Source organism: Pristiophorus japonicus, chromosome 3 (assembly GCF_044704955.1).
Source record: "Pristiophorus japonicus isolate sPriJap1 chromosome 3, sPriJap1.hap1, whole genome shotgun sequence".
In the NCBI taxonomy this organism is placed as follows: Eukaryota; Metazoa; Chordata; class Chondrichthyes; family Pristiophoridae; genus Pristiophorus; species Pristiophorus japonicus.
In genome coordinates this window covers 106,683,289-106,698,790 of record NC_091979.1, presented here as the reverse complement: position 1 = coordinate 106,698,790, position 15,502 = coordinate 106,683,289, and the positions used below count along the sequence as shown (strand labels likewise).

Here is a 15,502-nt window from a genome sequence, read left to right as displayed (position 1 = left end):
ACCAAACAAATCTCTCAGCACACAAGTGCGAGCGATGTTCATAAATTAACTGGAACTGTTTTTGCGAGCAGAAATGTACAGGGCAGAACCTACGAGTCTGCAACTGCCAGCAGGCCTCAGGTGACCCAGATGACTCAGTCTCCAACAAAGGATGAATGCAAGGCAATTCACACCTTGTTGGCGTTGTGGAGGCTTCCATTCAGTCTATTCATGCCGCTTCAAAGGGTATGTTTGCAAGAGCTGTGGAACAATGGGGCACCTCCAACGAGCTTGCAAACGAGCTGCAAGCTCTGCAAAACCTGCTAACCACCATGTGGCTGAGGAAGATTGGTCCATGGTGGATCAACGCAATTTCAAGCCTTAGAGAGGGCAGATGCTGAAGTACACAGGGTGCACACATTTTCGATGAAATGTCCACCTATAATGCTAAACGTAAAATTGAATGGCTTACCCATAGCCATGGAACTGGACACTGGCGCTAGCCAATCTATCATGAGTAAAAAGATGTTTGAGAGACTGTGGTGCAACAAGGCATTCAGACCAGCCCTGAGCCCCATCCACACAAAACTGAGAACGTACACCAAAGAGCTTATCACTGTCTTGGGCAGCGCCATGGTCAAGGTCACCTACGAGAGCACGGTGCATGAACTGTCACTCTGGATTGTCCCGGGCGATGGCCCCATACTGCTTGGAAGGAGCTGGCTGGGCAAAATCCGCTGGAACTGGGATGACATCCGAGTGCTATCACATGTCGATGAGGCCTCATGTACCCAGGTTCTTAACCAATTTCCTTCCCTTTTTGAGCCAGGCATTGGAAACTTTTCCGGGGCGAAGTGCGGATCCACTTGGTCTCGGAGGCACGTCCCATTCACCACAAGGCGTGAGCGGTACCTCACATGATGAGGGAGAGAGTGGAAATCGAGCTGGACAGGCTGCAACGTGAGGGCAACATCTCCCCAGTGGAATTCAGCGAATGGGCCAGCCCGATTGTTCCAGTATTCAAAAGTGATGGTACGGTCAGGATTTGCGGCGATTATAAAGTAACTATGAATCGTTTCTCGCTACAGGACCAATACCCGCTACCTAAGGCAGATGACCTATTTGCGACGCTGGCAGGAGGCAAGACGTTCACCAAGCTCGACCTGACTTCGGCCTACATGATGCAGGAGCAGGAAGAGTCTTCGAAGGGCCTCACCTGCATCAACACGCACAAGGGACTGTTCATCTACAACAGATGCCCGTTTGGAATTCGGTCGGCTGCAGCGATATTCCAGAGAAACATGGAGAGCCTACTCAAGTCGGTACCACACACACGGTAGTCTTTCAGGACGACATATTGATCACGGGTCGGAACACTGCCGGGCACCGACAAAACCTGGAGGAGGTCCTCCAGCAACTGGATTGTGTAGGGCTGCGGCTGAAGAGGTCGAAATGCGTCTTCATGGCAACAGAAGTGGGAGAATGATCGCGGTGGATGGCATTCGGCCCACAGACTCCAAGACAGAGGCTATCTGGAACGCGCCCAGGCCACAGAACGTCACGGAGCTGCGGTCGTTCCTGGAACTCCTCAACTATTTTGGTAACTTCCTACTAGGGTTAAGCACCCTTTTAGAGCCCCTACATGTGTTATTGCGCAAAGGTGAGAACTGGGGATGGGGAAAAAAAAACAAGTAATTGCTTTTGTGAAAGCCAGAAACATTTTATGTTCCAACAAGCTGCTTGTATGGTATAACCCGTGTAAAAGACTTGTGCTAGTATGTGACGCATCGTCGCACGGAATCGGGTGTGTATTACAACAAGCTAACGTTGAGGGGAAGTTGCAACCTGTCGCCTCTGCTTCCAGGAGCCTGTCTAAGGCCGAGAGGGCCTACAGCATGATTGAGAAAAAGGCATTAGCGTGTGTGTTCGGAGTAAAGAAAATGCATCAGTACCTGTTTGGCCTCAAATTTGAGCTGGAAACCGATCACAAGCCCCTCACATCCCTGTTCGCTGAAAACAAGGGGATAAATACTAATGCCTCAACCCGCATACAAAGGTGGGCACTCGCGCTATCAGCGTATAACTATACCATCCGCCACAGGCCAGGCACCGAGAACTGTGCGGATGCTCTCAGTCGGTTACCATTGCGCACCACGGGGGTGGAAATGGCGCAGTCTGCAAACTTGTTGATGGTGGCGCAGCCCGCAGACTTGTTGATGGTCATGGAAGCGTTTGAAAATGATAAATCACCTGTCACGGCCTGCCAGATTAGGACTTGAACCAGTCAAGATCCTCTGCTGTCCCTAGTAAAAAACTTGTATTGCATGGGAGCTGGGCCAGCATCCCCGTTGAAATGCAAGAGCCAATCAAGCCGTTCCAGAGGTGAAAGGATGAGCTGTCCATTCAGGCAGACTGCCTGTTGTGGGGTAACCGCATAGTGCTACCCAAAAAGGGCAGGGAGATGTTCATCTCAGATCTGCACAGCATACACCCGGGTATTGTAATGATGAAAACGATAGCCAGATCCCACGTCTGGTGGCCCAGTATCGACTCTGACTTAGAGTCCTGTGTACGGCAATTGAGCAACGCGCCCAGAGAGGCACCACTAAGTTTGTGGTCCTGGCCCTCCAGACCATGGTCGAGGATCCATGTCGACTATGCGGGCCCATTTCTCGGTAAAATGTTCCTGGTGATGGTGGATGCTTTTTCAAATGGATTGAATGTGAAATAATGTCGGGAAGCACCGCCACCGCCACCATTGAAAGCCTGAGGGCCATGTTTGACACCCACGGCCTGCCTGACATACTGGTCAGTGACAACAGCCATGTTTCACCAGTGCCGAATTTAAAGAATTCATGACCCGCAATGGAATCAAACATGTCACCTCGGCCCCGTTTAAACCAGCCTCCAATGGGCAGGCAGACAAACCATCAAACAGAGCCTTAAACGAGTCACAGAAGGCTCACTCCAAACCCGCCTGTCCCGAGTACTGCTCAGCTACCGCACGAGACCCCATTCACTCACAGGGGTGCCCCCGGCTGAGCTACTCATGAAAAGGACACTTAAAACCAGACTCTCGCTGGTTCACCACAACCTGCATGATCAGGTAGAAAGCAGGCGGCAGCAACAAAATGTAAATGATGGTCGTGCCACTGTGTCACGAGAAATTGATCTGAATGACCCTGTGTACGTGCTAAACTATGGACATGGTCCCAAGTGGATCGTGGGCACGGTGATAGCTAAAGAAGGGAATAGGGTGTTTATAGTCAAACTAGACAATGGACAAATTTGCGGAAAGCACCTGGACCAAACGAGATGAAGTCCTTACTACGAGGGGGATCAAGGGGTATGGCGGGAAAGCAGGAATGGGGTACTGAAGTTGCATGTTCAGCCATGAACTCATTGAATGGCGGTGCAGGCTAGAAGGGCCGAATGGCCTACTCCTGCACCTATTTTCTATGTCTATGTTTCTATGTTTCACAGACTGCCCTGAACAACCCACAGCAGACACCACCTTTTTCAAGCCCACAACACAAACCCAAAGGATCAATGACACCACGCTAGACCAGGAAATCGAACCCATCATGCCCAACAGCCCAGGCTCACCCAGCAGCCCTGCAGGGCCAACAACATGCTAGGCCAGCGAGGGCACAGCCAACACACCAGAACAGACATTTGTACCAAGGCGGTCCACCAGGGAAAGAAAGCCTCCTTGTAAATAGTTTTCACTTTGACTTTGGAGGGGGGAGTGATGTTGTGTATTTGTAAAGCATGCACTCCCATGTTCCGCCACCAGGGAGCTCATCCCCTGAAGTCCCAAGGGATCCCAGCATCCCTTGGGAGCACTGTATATAAGCTGGCCCCTAAGGCCTGTTCCTCACCCTGGAATGTCTTATTAAAGACTGAGGTCACTGTTACTTTAACCTCTCTGTGTGCAGTCTCATCTGTGTTAGGAACACAACAGGAGGGCTTTAGATTCCTGAGGCATTGGGACAATTTCTGGGGGAGGTGGGACCTGTACAAGCCGGGTGGGTTGCACCTCCACAGAGCTGGGACCAGAATCCTCGCGGGAGGGTTTTAGTGCTGTTGGGGAGGGTTTAAACTAGCTTGGCAGGGGGTTGAGAACCGGAGAATAGATTCAGTGGGGAGAGAAGCAAAGCAGAAAAGTAGAAAATGAATTTGGAAGATAGAGGAAACAAGTACTGGAAAATAGACAACAAGGGAGTTTGGCACCACAGCATGGTATATACTTCAATGCAAGGAGTATAGGGAATAAGGCAGATAAGATGAGAGCACAGATAGACACTTGGGAGTATGATATTATAGTTATTACTGAGACATGGCTGAATGAAGGGCAGGTATGGCAGCTCAACATTCCTGGTTACTGGGTTTTCAGACGGGATAGAGAGGGGATAAAAATGGAGGGGGGTCGCAGTATTAATTAAAGAAACAATTACAGCTGTGAGAAGGGATGATATAGGACATAAGAAATAGGAACAGGAGTAGGCCATACGGTCCCTCGAGCCTGCTCCGCAATTCAACACGATCATGGACTCAGGTCCACTTCTCTACCCATGTCAGAGGGGTCATCAAACGAGGCCATATGGGTTGAATTAAAGAACAAAAAAGGGGCGATCACACTACTGGGAGTGTACTATAGAGCCACAAACAGTCATAGAGGGAGATAGAAGTACAAATATGTGGCCAAATTGCTGCGAAGTGCAAAAGCTATCGAGCTGTAATAGTGGGGGATTTCAACTACCCTAATATTAACTCGTAAAAAGGTAGTGTAAATGGTACAGAGGGTGCAGGATTCCTAAAATGCATTCAGGATAACTTCATTAGCCAGTATGTAACAAGCCCAACAAGGGAGGTTTGCGGTTCTGGACTTGGTTTTGGGGAATGAAGAGGGGCAGGTGGAAGGGGTATCAGTGGGAGAGAATTTTGGTGCTCGTGATCATAATTCAGTAAGATTTAGGGTAGTTATGGAAAAGGACAAAGGTGGACCAGGAAAGCAAGTTCTCAATTGTGGTAAAGCCAATTTTGCTGAGCTGAGATGGGATTTGGCCAAAGTGGACTGGAAACGGCTACTTGATGGTAAATCAGTGTCAGAGCAGTGGGAGGCATTCAAGGAGGAGATCCTGAGGGTACAGAGCAAGTATGTTCCCTTAAAGAAAAAGCGTGGGGCTAACAAATCTAGAGCCCCCTGGATGTCAAGGGACATACAGAGTAAGATAAAGAAAAAAAGGGAAGCTTATGACAGATACAGAGAACTCAACACTGCAAACTCTAGAGGAGTATAAAAAGTGCAGGGGTGCAATTAAAAAAGATATCAGGAAAGCAAAGAGAGAGCATGAAAGAATGTTGGCAAGTAGAATCAGGGAAAACTTAAGATGTTTTATAAATACATTAAGAGCAAGAGCATAACTAGAGAAAGAGTGGGACCTATTAGAGACCATAAAGGAAATTTGTGTGTGGAGGCAGAAGAGGTGGGTACGATTCTTAATGAATACTTTGCATCTGTTTTCACAAAAGAGAGGGGCGATGCAGATTTTGCAATAATGGAGGAGGAGTGTGAAATATTAGATGAGATAAACATAGTGAGAGAGGACGTATTAACGGGCTTAGCAGCTTTGAAAGTGGATAAATCCCCAGGCCTGGATGAAATGTATCCGAGGCTGTTAAGAGAAGCAAAAGAGGAAGTAGCAGAGGCTTTAACCATCATTTTCCAATCCTCTCTGGCTACAGATGTGGTGCCAGAGGACTGGAGGACACCTAATGTTTAAAAAGGGAGAAAGTGATAGATCGAGTAATTACAGGCCAGTGAGCCTATCCAGTGGTGGGAAAATTATTGAAAAAATCCTGAGGGACAGGATAAATCTTCATTTGGAAAGACATGGATTAATCAAGGACAGTCAGCATGGATTTGTCAAGGGAAGGTCGTGTCTGACTAACTTGACTGAATTTTTCAAGGAGGTAGCTAGGAGGGTCAATGAGGGTAGTGTGTATAATGTAGTGTGTTTGGATTTTAGCAAAGCTTTTGATAAGGTCCCACATGGCAGACTGGTCATGAAAGTAAAAGCCCATGGGATCCAGGGCAAAGTGGCAAGTTGGATCCAAAATTGGCTCAGAGGCAGGAAGCAAAGGGTAATGGTTGATGGGTGTTTTTGTGACTGGAAGGCTATATCCAGTAGGGTTCCGCAGCTGGAGTACTGTGTGCAGTTCTGGTCACCACATTACAGGAAAGATGCGATTGCACTGGAAAGGGCGCAGAGGAGATTTACAAGAATGTTACCTGGACTGGAGAATTTTGGCTATGAGGAAAGATTGGAGATGCTGGGTCTGTTTTCTTTGGAACAAAGGAGGCGGAGGGGAGACCTGATTGAGGTGTATACAATTATGAGGGGCCTGGATAGAGTGGATAGGAAGGAGCTGTTTCCATTGGCAGAGGGGGTCAACAACCAGTGGGCATAGATTTAAAGTAATTGGGGGAGGTATAGAGGAGATATGAGGGGAAATTTATTTACCCAGAGGGTGGTGGGGGTCTGGAACTCACTGCCTGAAAGGATGGCAGAATGCTTCACCACATTTAAAAAATACTTAGATGTGCATTTAAAGTGCCGTAACCTACAGGGCTACGGACCAAGAGCTGGAAAGTGGGATTAGGCTGGGTAGCTCTTGGTCGACCGGTGCAGACATGATGGGCTGAAATGCCCTCCTTCCGTACTGTAAATTTCTATGATTCTATGATTCTATGGACAATGAACTGCATAGTGTAATACAAAGCTATACAGGCCAGGAAGTTCCAGTTTTGATTCCTGGTCTACTCTGAGTTAGCTGATCTCAGTTGGGGCAATATGGGATCAGCACAATTGTTCCAAGTGTTTCATCTTAATGCTAGAGTTTCTGCTCCTTATCACTATTCAGTATCCCCTGCTGAAAGTACTGGGCGAGAAAATGTCCAAATCAGAACTATTTTTTCCCCTTCTGTGATCGAATAGCTGGCTGACATTCACGGTATTGATCACAAACATTGCAATGGACCTATATAGTCACCGGCATCAGAAAAAACAGGACCTTACCACAAGTCACTGCCTTCGAGAAGGGACGGAGAAATTTGGAAAATTATTAGAATATGGCAGAAATATAAAAAATAGGTTTAAAAAGAACATAAAAATAGAATATTCTGAAAATGTACAGCAAATGGTGTCAGCATTTCTTACATTTTTGGTTTTCATTTCAGGTTTCCAACATTCACACTTTTTCCAAAAGTCTTTAAAAAGGGCAGTTTAGCTTTTATTCTATTTAGAACATTGAAGAGAAAATGAGACAAATCTTAGTTGGATAATAGAGTAAGTGCTGAATCTGCAATATTGTAGGGTTTGCACAAACATTTAGAGGTCATGATTTTATCCAGATTGATGAACACTGCAGAGTGTATATATTTTATGATTCAACTGTTTATACAAGATTTGAAATGGGTGGTTTATTTGGAACTTCCTGCTCGAATGCTGTCTGAGTGATTTAAATGACCATTTCCCGGTGTTTAGAATTCACTGCACTTACACCAAATGCTGGACACAGTTGAAAGGAAAAAGCATGGTTCTATCATCCCATCTCACACTAACCATTTATTATATGACAAAATGTAAAACAGCAATATTATTTCACAAAGTTCAATGTACTCTCGATAAAGTGAACTTCCTCACAGCGATATGTGCCGTTATTGTGACAGTGGAAAAAAGATTTGCGCTGGATGGTGGCAGGAGAGGTATTTACATGAAGCGTTCCTGGGTCAGGTCATTTGCATATTCAATGCAGTAGTATTTCACGTAACTTCATGTAAACCTGCTGTAATGCTGAAGTGCATGGAAATTAGAGTGCTGCCTTTAACATGACAATTCAGGCTAAACATGGCAGCAGCAGACTGGGGGACAAGAAAGAAAGTGAGGAACATGTGCTTAGCTCACTCACTTGAGTTACATCGGCCTGAATTTTACCGACGCTGAGAGGGCGGGATCGGAGGCGGGTCAGCTGTTAACGTTGAAATGATTGACAGCGGATCGGGATCCTGTTGTCAACCCGCCTCCACGCTAGTTTCCCACAGGTCGGGGCTGTCAGCGCTGAACAGACCCGACACCAAGCGGCGGGGGAGACAATTTAGATTATTACGAGGTTGTTAAAAGTCAATTAAACACCATTTCGCGCTGTATTTACCATTTTTACAGATTTTTGATGAGGTTCACGGCGCTCGCGAATCGTGTCAGGTAAGTAGGTCGGGTGTTTCATCAGAATCCATTCCTCTGAAAAGTTGACAGATGCAAATGTGTTATAAAAGCATTTCACAGCTGTTCACTTCCCAATCTTAAAAGCGGGAGCCTTCAGGATTTGGAAGACAAATTCGAGTTTTATACAGGTTGGAAGTGTTTGGAGTAAACTCTCCATCCACTGTCACCTCCTTGGAACAACCTCTCTCGCCACTGAAGGATCACTTCTGTCATCTCAATCTCACCTGCCATCTATTCCATCAGCATCGGTGCCCTTCAAAAAATCTCACCTTGGTCCTCAGAATGCCACAACGATCAGCCCCAAAATCGCCAGGCACACCAGCATCACCAGGCATGCCAGCAGCACCAACGACAACACCAATCAACTGATGCTGCTCAGGACACAAGGCATCAGCACCCAATCACATTGCTGCCCGGGACGCCAGAGATGGCCTCGCCATGACCAGATTTACTTCACTTGATGCTGTACACCCTGGCTGCTCCATGATGTGCCAGGTTGAAACCACCCCACACCAGCATCATAAAACATCCCTACAATGCCCAGGGTCACTGTTCTGTCTCACCAATCACTGAAACTCACTAAACCACTTCCAAAGGTGCATACAAATATGTCCAAGAATGCAAAGTGTTGAAAATAAAGGTTTCAATGTTTGACAACACATTAACAGAAAATTTACATTAACATTGGATAAAACACCCAAGTGCCTACTCCTTGTGTGCTGTTAGTTGGGCTAGGATGGGTGAGTGTGAGGGGTGGCTCGTGAGATGGGGAAGTGATAATGTCGATAGAGAGGGATGGATGGAGGTGCAAGGTAAGAAGGTGTGAGTAAGGATGTGCAGGAATAGGGTAAGGCAGAGTGATGAGGATGTGATGAGTGGCACAGCAGGATGAGGTTGAGTGTGGCTTTGCAGTAATGTTTTGTTATCTACTGAGATCATTGAAAGGTTTGCACCACTGCAGCCAGGTCCTCCCTGATGACATCCCTGCTTGTGCTCTCCTCTGCAATGTTCAATCAGGCTGCGTTGGTCTCCTGGGGAGATCTCTTCCTCCCATGGGAAGGCAAGAGAACCTCCCTGTGTGCTGTGACTCCTTCAATAAGCATATGGAGGAACTCATGGGAGAGCCTAGGAGCATCCGTGCACCTCTATGCAGTGCTTATCTGTGTTTGCAGCACCTCAATGTGGCCATGGTTCCTTTAGGAAACTGGCTGATAATGTGACATCAAATGATGTCATCAGACCCGCTTCCTTTTAATTGGTTGGGAATTTCACTGGGTGGGCTTAACAAGTCCAATCACTTGTAGAGAGTGGAATGAGCAGGCATCGGGCCGGGAACTTGCTACAGACCCTGGCAGCCCCAGACTCGCATCTGTGGGTCAAATTGCGGCCATAGAGTTAACAACACAGAAAGAGGCCATTCTGCCCAACTGATCTATGGCACGTTTGTGCTCCACACAAGCCTCCTCCCACCCCTATTCATCTAACCCTATCAGCATATCATTCTATTCCTTTCTCCCTCATGTGCTTATCTAGCTTTCCTTTAAATGTATCTATGCTATTCGCCTCAACTATTCCTTGTGGTAGTGTGTTCCACATTCTTACAACTATTTGGGTAAAGAAGTTTCTCCTGTATTCCCTATTGGATTTATTCATGACTATCATAGTTATGACCTCTTGTTTTGGACTTCCCACAAGTGGAAACATCTTCTCTATGTCTATCCTATTAAAACCTTTTCATAATATTAAAGACCTCTATCAGGTCACTTCATAGTTTTCTCTTTTCTCGAGAGAAGTGCCTCTGATAAGTATATCCTCTCAGTTTTGGTATCGCCCTTGTGAATCTTTTTTGCATCTTCTCCAGTGGCTCTATATCTTTTTTAATAATATGTGAATCAGAACGGAGGTCTAACCAAGGTTCTATACAAGTTTAACATAACTCATCTGCTTTTCAATTCAACCCTTCTAGAAATGAACTCCAGTACTTTTTTTTTTAATGGCTTATTAACCTGCGTTGCTACTTTTAGTGATTTGTATAACTGTATCCCTATATCCTTTTGCTCCTCTAACCCATTGAGACTCTTGTTATCCAAGCTCTCAGATATCTGCACATCTCATCAACCTTTTCCACATATTTTTCAAGAATATCTACAGCAGGAACCACCAGAATAGGCAACAGGGCATGGCACCCAGGCACAGAAAAACCACCTCAACATTTACAGAGTTGGATCTCCAAGCCTTCCTCGAGGAAATAGAACTAAGAAGACACTGACGGGTGGGCGTCCGTGCCACCAAACCTTCCAGGAATCTTACTCACGCTACCTGAAGGGATGTGGCACTGACACGGACTTCCAATTCTCTCACCTCCAGTGTCGCAAGAAGTTCAATGACCTCACCAGGTTGAACAAGGTATTGCAATGGACAGATTCCCTTTTCACATTTGCCCACCCTGGGCACCAGCACATTCTTTACCCTCTTAAATGAGCACTTGTACAACTAATCTTTTACAATGCAGTCTGGTTAAGGGGTGCTTGAACTCGGGATCTTGTACTGTGGTCATCCAGCACCCCTAACTGGAAATGAACAACCCTAAAACCATTTCCTCCACTTTAACAGAATTATTCCCGGACATCTCTTGCTTCAGTTTTCCCATGGCTCTTGGCACACACTCCATTGCTAGTCTTGCAAGAAAAATTGGTGCACAATGCCCATGAGTGGCAGGTTACTGCCCCACAAGAAGCAGGCCATGGAGTTTGTGGTGAGGCAATGTGCTCTTGCTATATGAGATGGTGAGGTTGGCGGCATATTGCCGGTGTCAGGTTAGTGTAACAATGAAATGTCACCCTGGCAAGCCATGTGAAACATCACAAAGACAACATTTTTCCTCATCCTTCACTGTCTTCTTAATCTCAAGGGGGTAATGCTTACCCAATCTTAGCTTCTACCCTGCTTTCTTGCAGAACCACCACAGCAACGGGGTGGCGGCGGCGAGGTGGGGCAGTGAGGGCATAAGAGGAAAAAGAGGATGATGATGAGGAAGAACAGCACAGACACAACTATTGACTCTGGTGATGATGAGAACAAGGAGGACAAGGATGATAAAGAAGATGAAGACAGACTGAAATCCATCCATTAGTTCTATGCAGAGACTTTCTGCTCTATTATTCTCTATCCCAACCCCTGACAAATCATCTCCTATATTACTTGCTTCTTCAATTACAGGCACCAGCTCAGGTACTTTCAGCCAGGGGCAACAGGATAGTGGCAGTGAGGATGTGACACCAAGTGATTCACGAGCACAATGGAGCCAGAGAAGTGGGAAGTGGGTGAGGATGTGTCACCATCCTAGTGGATAGTGAGGAGAAGGCTGCCCATGGCTTCAGACACATGGGACTCAGAACCCATGGGTAATCGGCAGAAAAGAAGAATGTTTGAGGAACATCATACCTATGTGTAGGCTCTGAGGTCAATCTTCAAGAATGTCCGGTAACTGACAGGTGTGACTCTCAAGGTGATAACTCTCATTTGCTGCAACATCAGGGAAGCTTTTTCTTCACTGCAGACATCAAAGTAATGCACTGCCTCCATCCATCCCTCTCAGAACATCATGCCAGTGGAATGTGAACGGAGACACCAGGCTGCCCAAGAACAAGTTCTGGATATGCAGCCAGCAGTGACTCCTGGCCAGGAGTAAGCTGCCGTGAGAGGAGGGCTACATCAGTCCTATGATGCTTTGTAGAACATGAGCTGCCAACCAACTCTGCAATACTGGCCCTCAGATTGCATCTAGGTGAAGCACTAGACTAGGTGACAGAAAGGTACAGGTAAGCACCCAGGGGAAGTACAGTGTTAGTAAAGAGTAGGTTGGCTTCTGTTCAATTTGGACTTCATTGTAAAATAGGTACTAACATTGTGCTGTATTATTCATGGAGGTTAGTGTCATAGAGGAAAGGGTGCATTTATTTGGTGCGGACTTATTCACTCAGGTGGTGATTATTGGCACAATCATGTCGGGGCAATGGGGTTTGTTGTTTTGTCATGCTGTAGGATGGGTAGCAGATGGAGGGAATGTTCCTTTATTTGAGAGAAGAATAAGGCTCTAGGGTCAAATGTAGACTGTGCACAGAAGAGAAGACTTCAGTGATGAGATGTGCAGTGATGCCCCTTGCAGCAGTCACTCAGGAGTCCTTTGACTGTAGGTCATTGTGATGCTCTCCTCCATTTAGTTCTGGCTTCCAAGAAAGCCAGGGCCTCCTCACCACTGATGTCAAAGTCAAGTCCTTTATGAATGGGGAAGATATGAAGGGTACAGCAGGCTACAAATATTCATGGCATATCATCTTGAACATGCTGCAGACCCCCTCCCAACCTGTCCAGGCAACAAAAGTATGTCTTTAAGTCCCCTTTGGGCCTCTTGAAGACCAATCTAATAGTACATGCCTTTTATTATTCCCACCTCTGCTGCTGTTTTTGGTCAGCTTTACTGAGGTCTTTATCAATGGGAGCAGAGGGTTGGCTTTGTCACCCAGAAGCCATCCATTGACTGGATCTTCTTGCTGAAGAGATCAGGGAGGAATGAATTTTGAAGGGTGAATGTATCATGACATCCTTCAACCTATCAAGTCTTTGAAATGTGGGGTCCTCTGCATGTTACCACACAGTGTGTACAATGAGGGAGTATAAGCCCTTCCTGTAGAGATCGTTAACACGAAGGCAGAATATTTTCTGAATGGCGGCAGACTAGGAAAAGGGGAGGTGCAACGAGACCTGAGTGTCATGGTTCATCAGTCACTGAAAGTGGGCACGCAGGTACAGCAGGCGGTGAAGAAGGAAAATGGATGTTGGCCTTCGTAGCTAGGGGATTTGAATATAGAAGCAGAGAGGTCTTACTGCAGTTGTACAAGGCCTTAGTGAGGCCTCACCTGGAATATTGTGTTCAGTTTTGGTCTCCTAGTCTGAGGAAGGACGTTCTTGCTATTGAGGGAGTGCAGCGAAGGTTCACCAGACTGATTCCAGGGATGGCTGGGCTGTCATATGAGGAGAGACTGGATCAACTGGGCCTTTATTCACTGGAGTTTAGAAGGATGAGAGGGGATCTCATAGAAACATATAAGATTCTGACGGGACTGGACAGGTTAGATGCGGGAAGAATGTTCCCGATGTTGGGGAAGTCCAGAACCAGGGGACATAGTCTTAGGATAAGGGGTAGGCCATTTAGGACTGAGATGAGGAGAAACTTCTTCACTCAGAGAGTTGTTAACCTGTGGAATTCCCTGCCGCAGAGAGTTGTTGATGCCAGTTCACTGGATATATTCAAGAAGGAGTTAGATATGGCTCTTACGGTGAAGGGGATCAAGGGGTATGGAGAGAAAGCAGGAACGGGGTACTGAAAGAATGATCAGCCACTATCTTATTGAATGGCGGTGCAGGCTCGAAGGGCCGAATGGCCTACTCCTGCACCTATTTATCTATGTTTCTATGATCTGTGGGAGCATGCAAATCTATTGATTGCACTCTGAACTTTGGGGAGCCAAAGTAAACTGTATGTCCCTATAATTGCTGCCGCCTTACTGTGATACTAAAGGTGATAAATTTGTCAGCGCTCATGTAAAGTGCATCAATCATCTGACAAATACAAGCTCGCACTGTAGCCTTGTTAATATTACAGAGATTGCCCATGGTTGCCTCAAGTGAGCCAGTGCCAGAGAGGTTGAGTGCGGTGGTCACCTTCACAGCCGTTGGCAGAGGAAGGTAAGCAGATGAGTGCAGCTGCAGGTCATTATGCAGTCGGTGACAGAGCTACATTATTGCACCTTTGATGAAGTGCACTCTTATATACATCTCCTTAATATGTTTTGCTCCATTCTGTGCTGCTCCATCCTGATAATTACATAAAAAGATATCCCCATGGGGAATGTTATACCTACTCCTGAAAGGTCCCCTGTATGGGTAAGGGGTGGTCGGAAGCAAACATCTGCCAGAAGCAGTGAGAAGCAAGTCTAGGTCTGTATATGGAGAATGCCACAAAAGAAATTCAGTACAGAAAGTGTTTCCCAGCTGCTGAAAATCAGGAGTAAAACTCCTCACAGTCTTCAGGTTCAGAAACTCCTCATATCCTCCGGAGTAAGCTGATCCTGGCAACAGCTGTGCCTTATAAATCTCAGACTAAATCACCCTCAGTGTAATGCTAGTATAAAAGCAGGAAACTCTGAGATGCTTTGCCACTGGCCCTCGTTACCATATAGTTAAAAGAAATGACTCGGCAAGTTTATCGCGAGACGGTGAAAAGGCGCAAGGGAATTCGGGTGGATATAATGACGAAAACCTGGCAGCAACACGATCTGCTCGATTCTTCTGCCACAAATCATTTACTTGCCCTGATTATGCACTGGAAATACGCCAAAAACGGAGAGAAAATTCATCCCCAAGAACTTTAGGCAACACAGTGGAAGGTTAGTGTTAACTTTACGTATTTAATAAATTCAAGTGAACGGGAACAGCTTACAGAAAAATTTAAAGGTTCAACCGTAGCTCATATTTCTAGAATATCACGCTAAAGGCAAGGATGCCAGTCAACAACCTTGATGTCATCCGTTACATCTGACAGTTACTCCCTCGCAATGAGTTTGACTTGAAGTCTCCGACTTCAATGTTCTCAATTTCACCTCACTTTTTTTGAACTCAGCAGCAAGCTATTTATTATGCATTCACAAGAGAGAGATCCAAATTTTAATTTAGCATCTAAGTGATCTCCTTGATGATCCCTGCTGAAAGTTGAAATAAGCTCCAAATCTATTACATCAATTGATCTTTCAGTCTCAATTTACATTAGTTTTCTATAGAAATCATAACTAAATCAAATATAATCAAGTAATATGCTCCAAATTAGTCTGTGGAATATTCATATAATCTTATTAATTCATAATAATGCACAGCTTATCTATGATATTGCTAATATCTGTTTAGTGTTATGGTTAAATATGTATATCTATACTACAGCTGATTTTAGAATCATTGCCACCAAATCGCATGTTGCTAAGGCATGATGTGTTAGCAGCTGACTAGTAAGTCATAGAATTACATAGAATATACAGCAACAAAACCAATCATTCAGCAACAGAGCTGACTAAAACAAAATTACCAGCAAACTTATGACACTTTACGAAAAATAAGTACATTTGTCAGAATAGAAATATCCCAAGAACTCTGTACTCTTCCAACGCTGTAGCTCCAACTTC

The 15,502-nt window shown here is 45.7% G+C and overlaps 1 protein-coding gene across 1 annotated transcript in view; it reads right to left on the bottom strand.

The window, feature by feature from the left end:
* Positions 1-15,502, bottom strand: part of kalrna (kalirin RhoGEF kinase a) — a 989,478-nt gene that overhangs the window by 687,388 nt on the left and 286,588 nt on the right. The gene's annotated exons all lie outside the window — the stretch shown is intronic.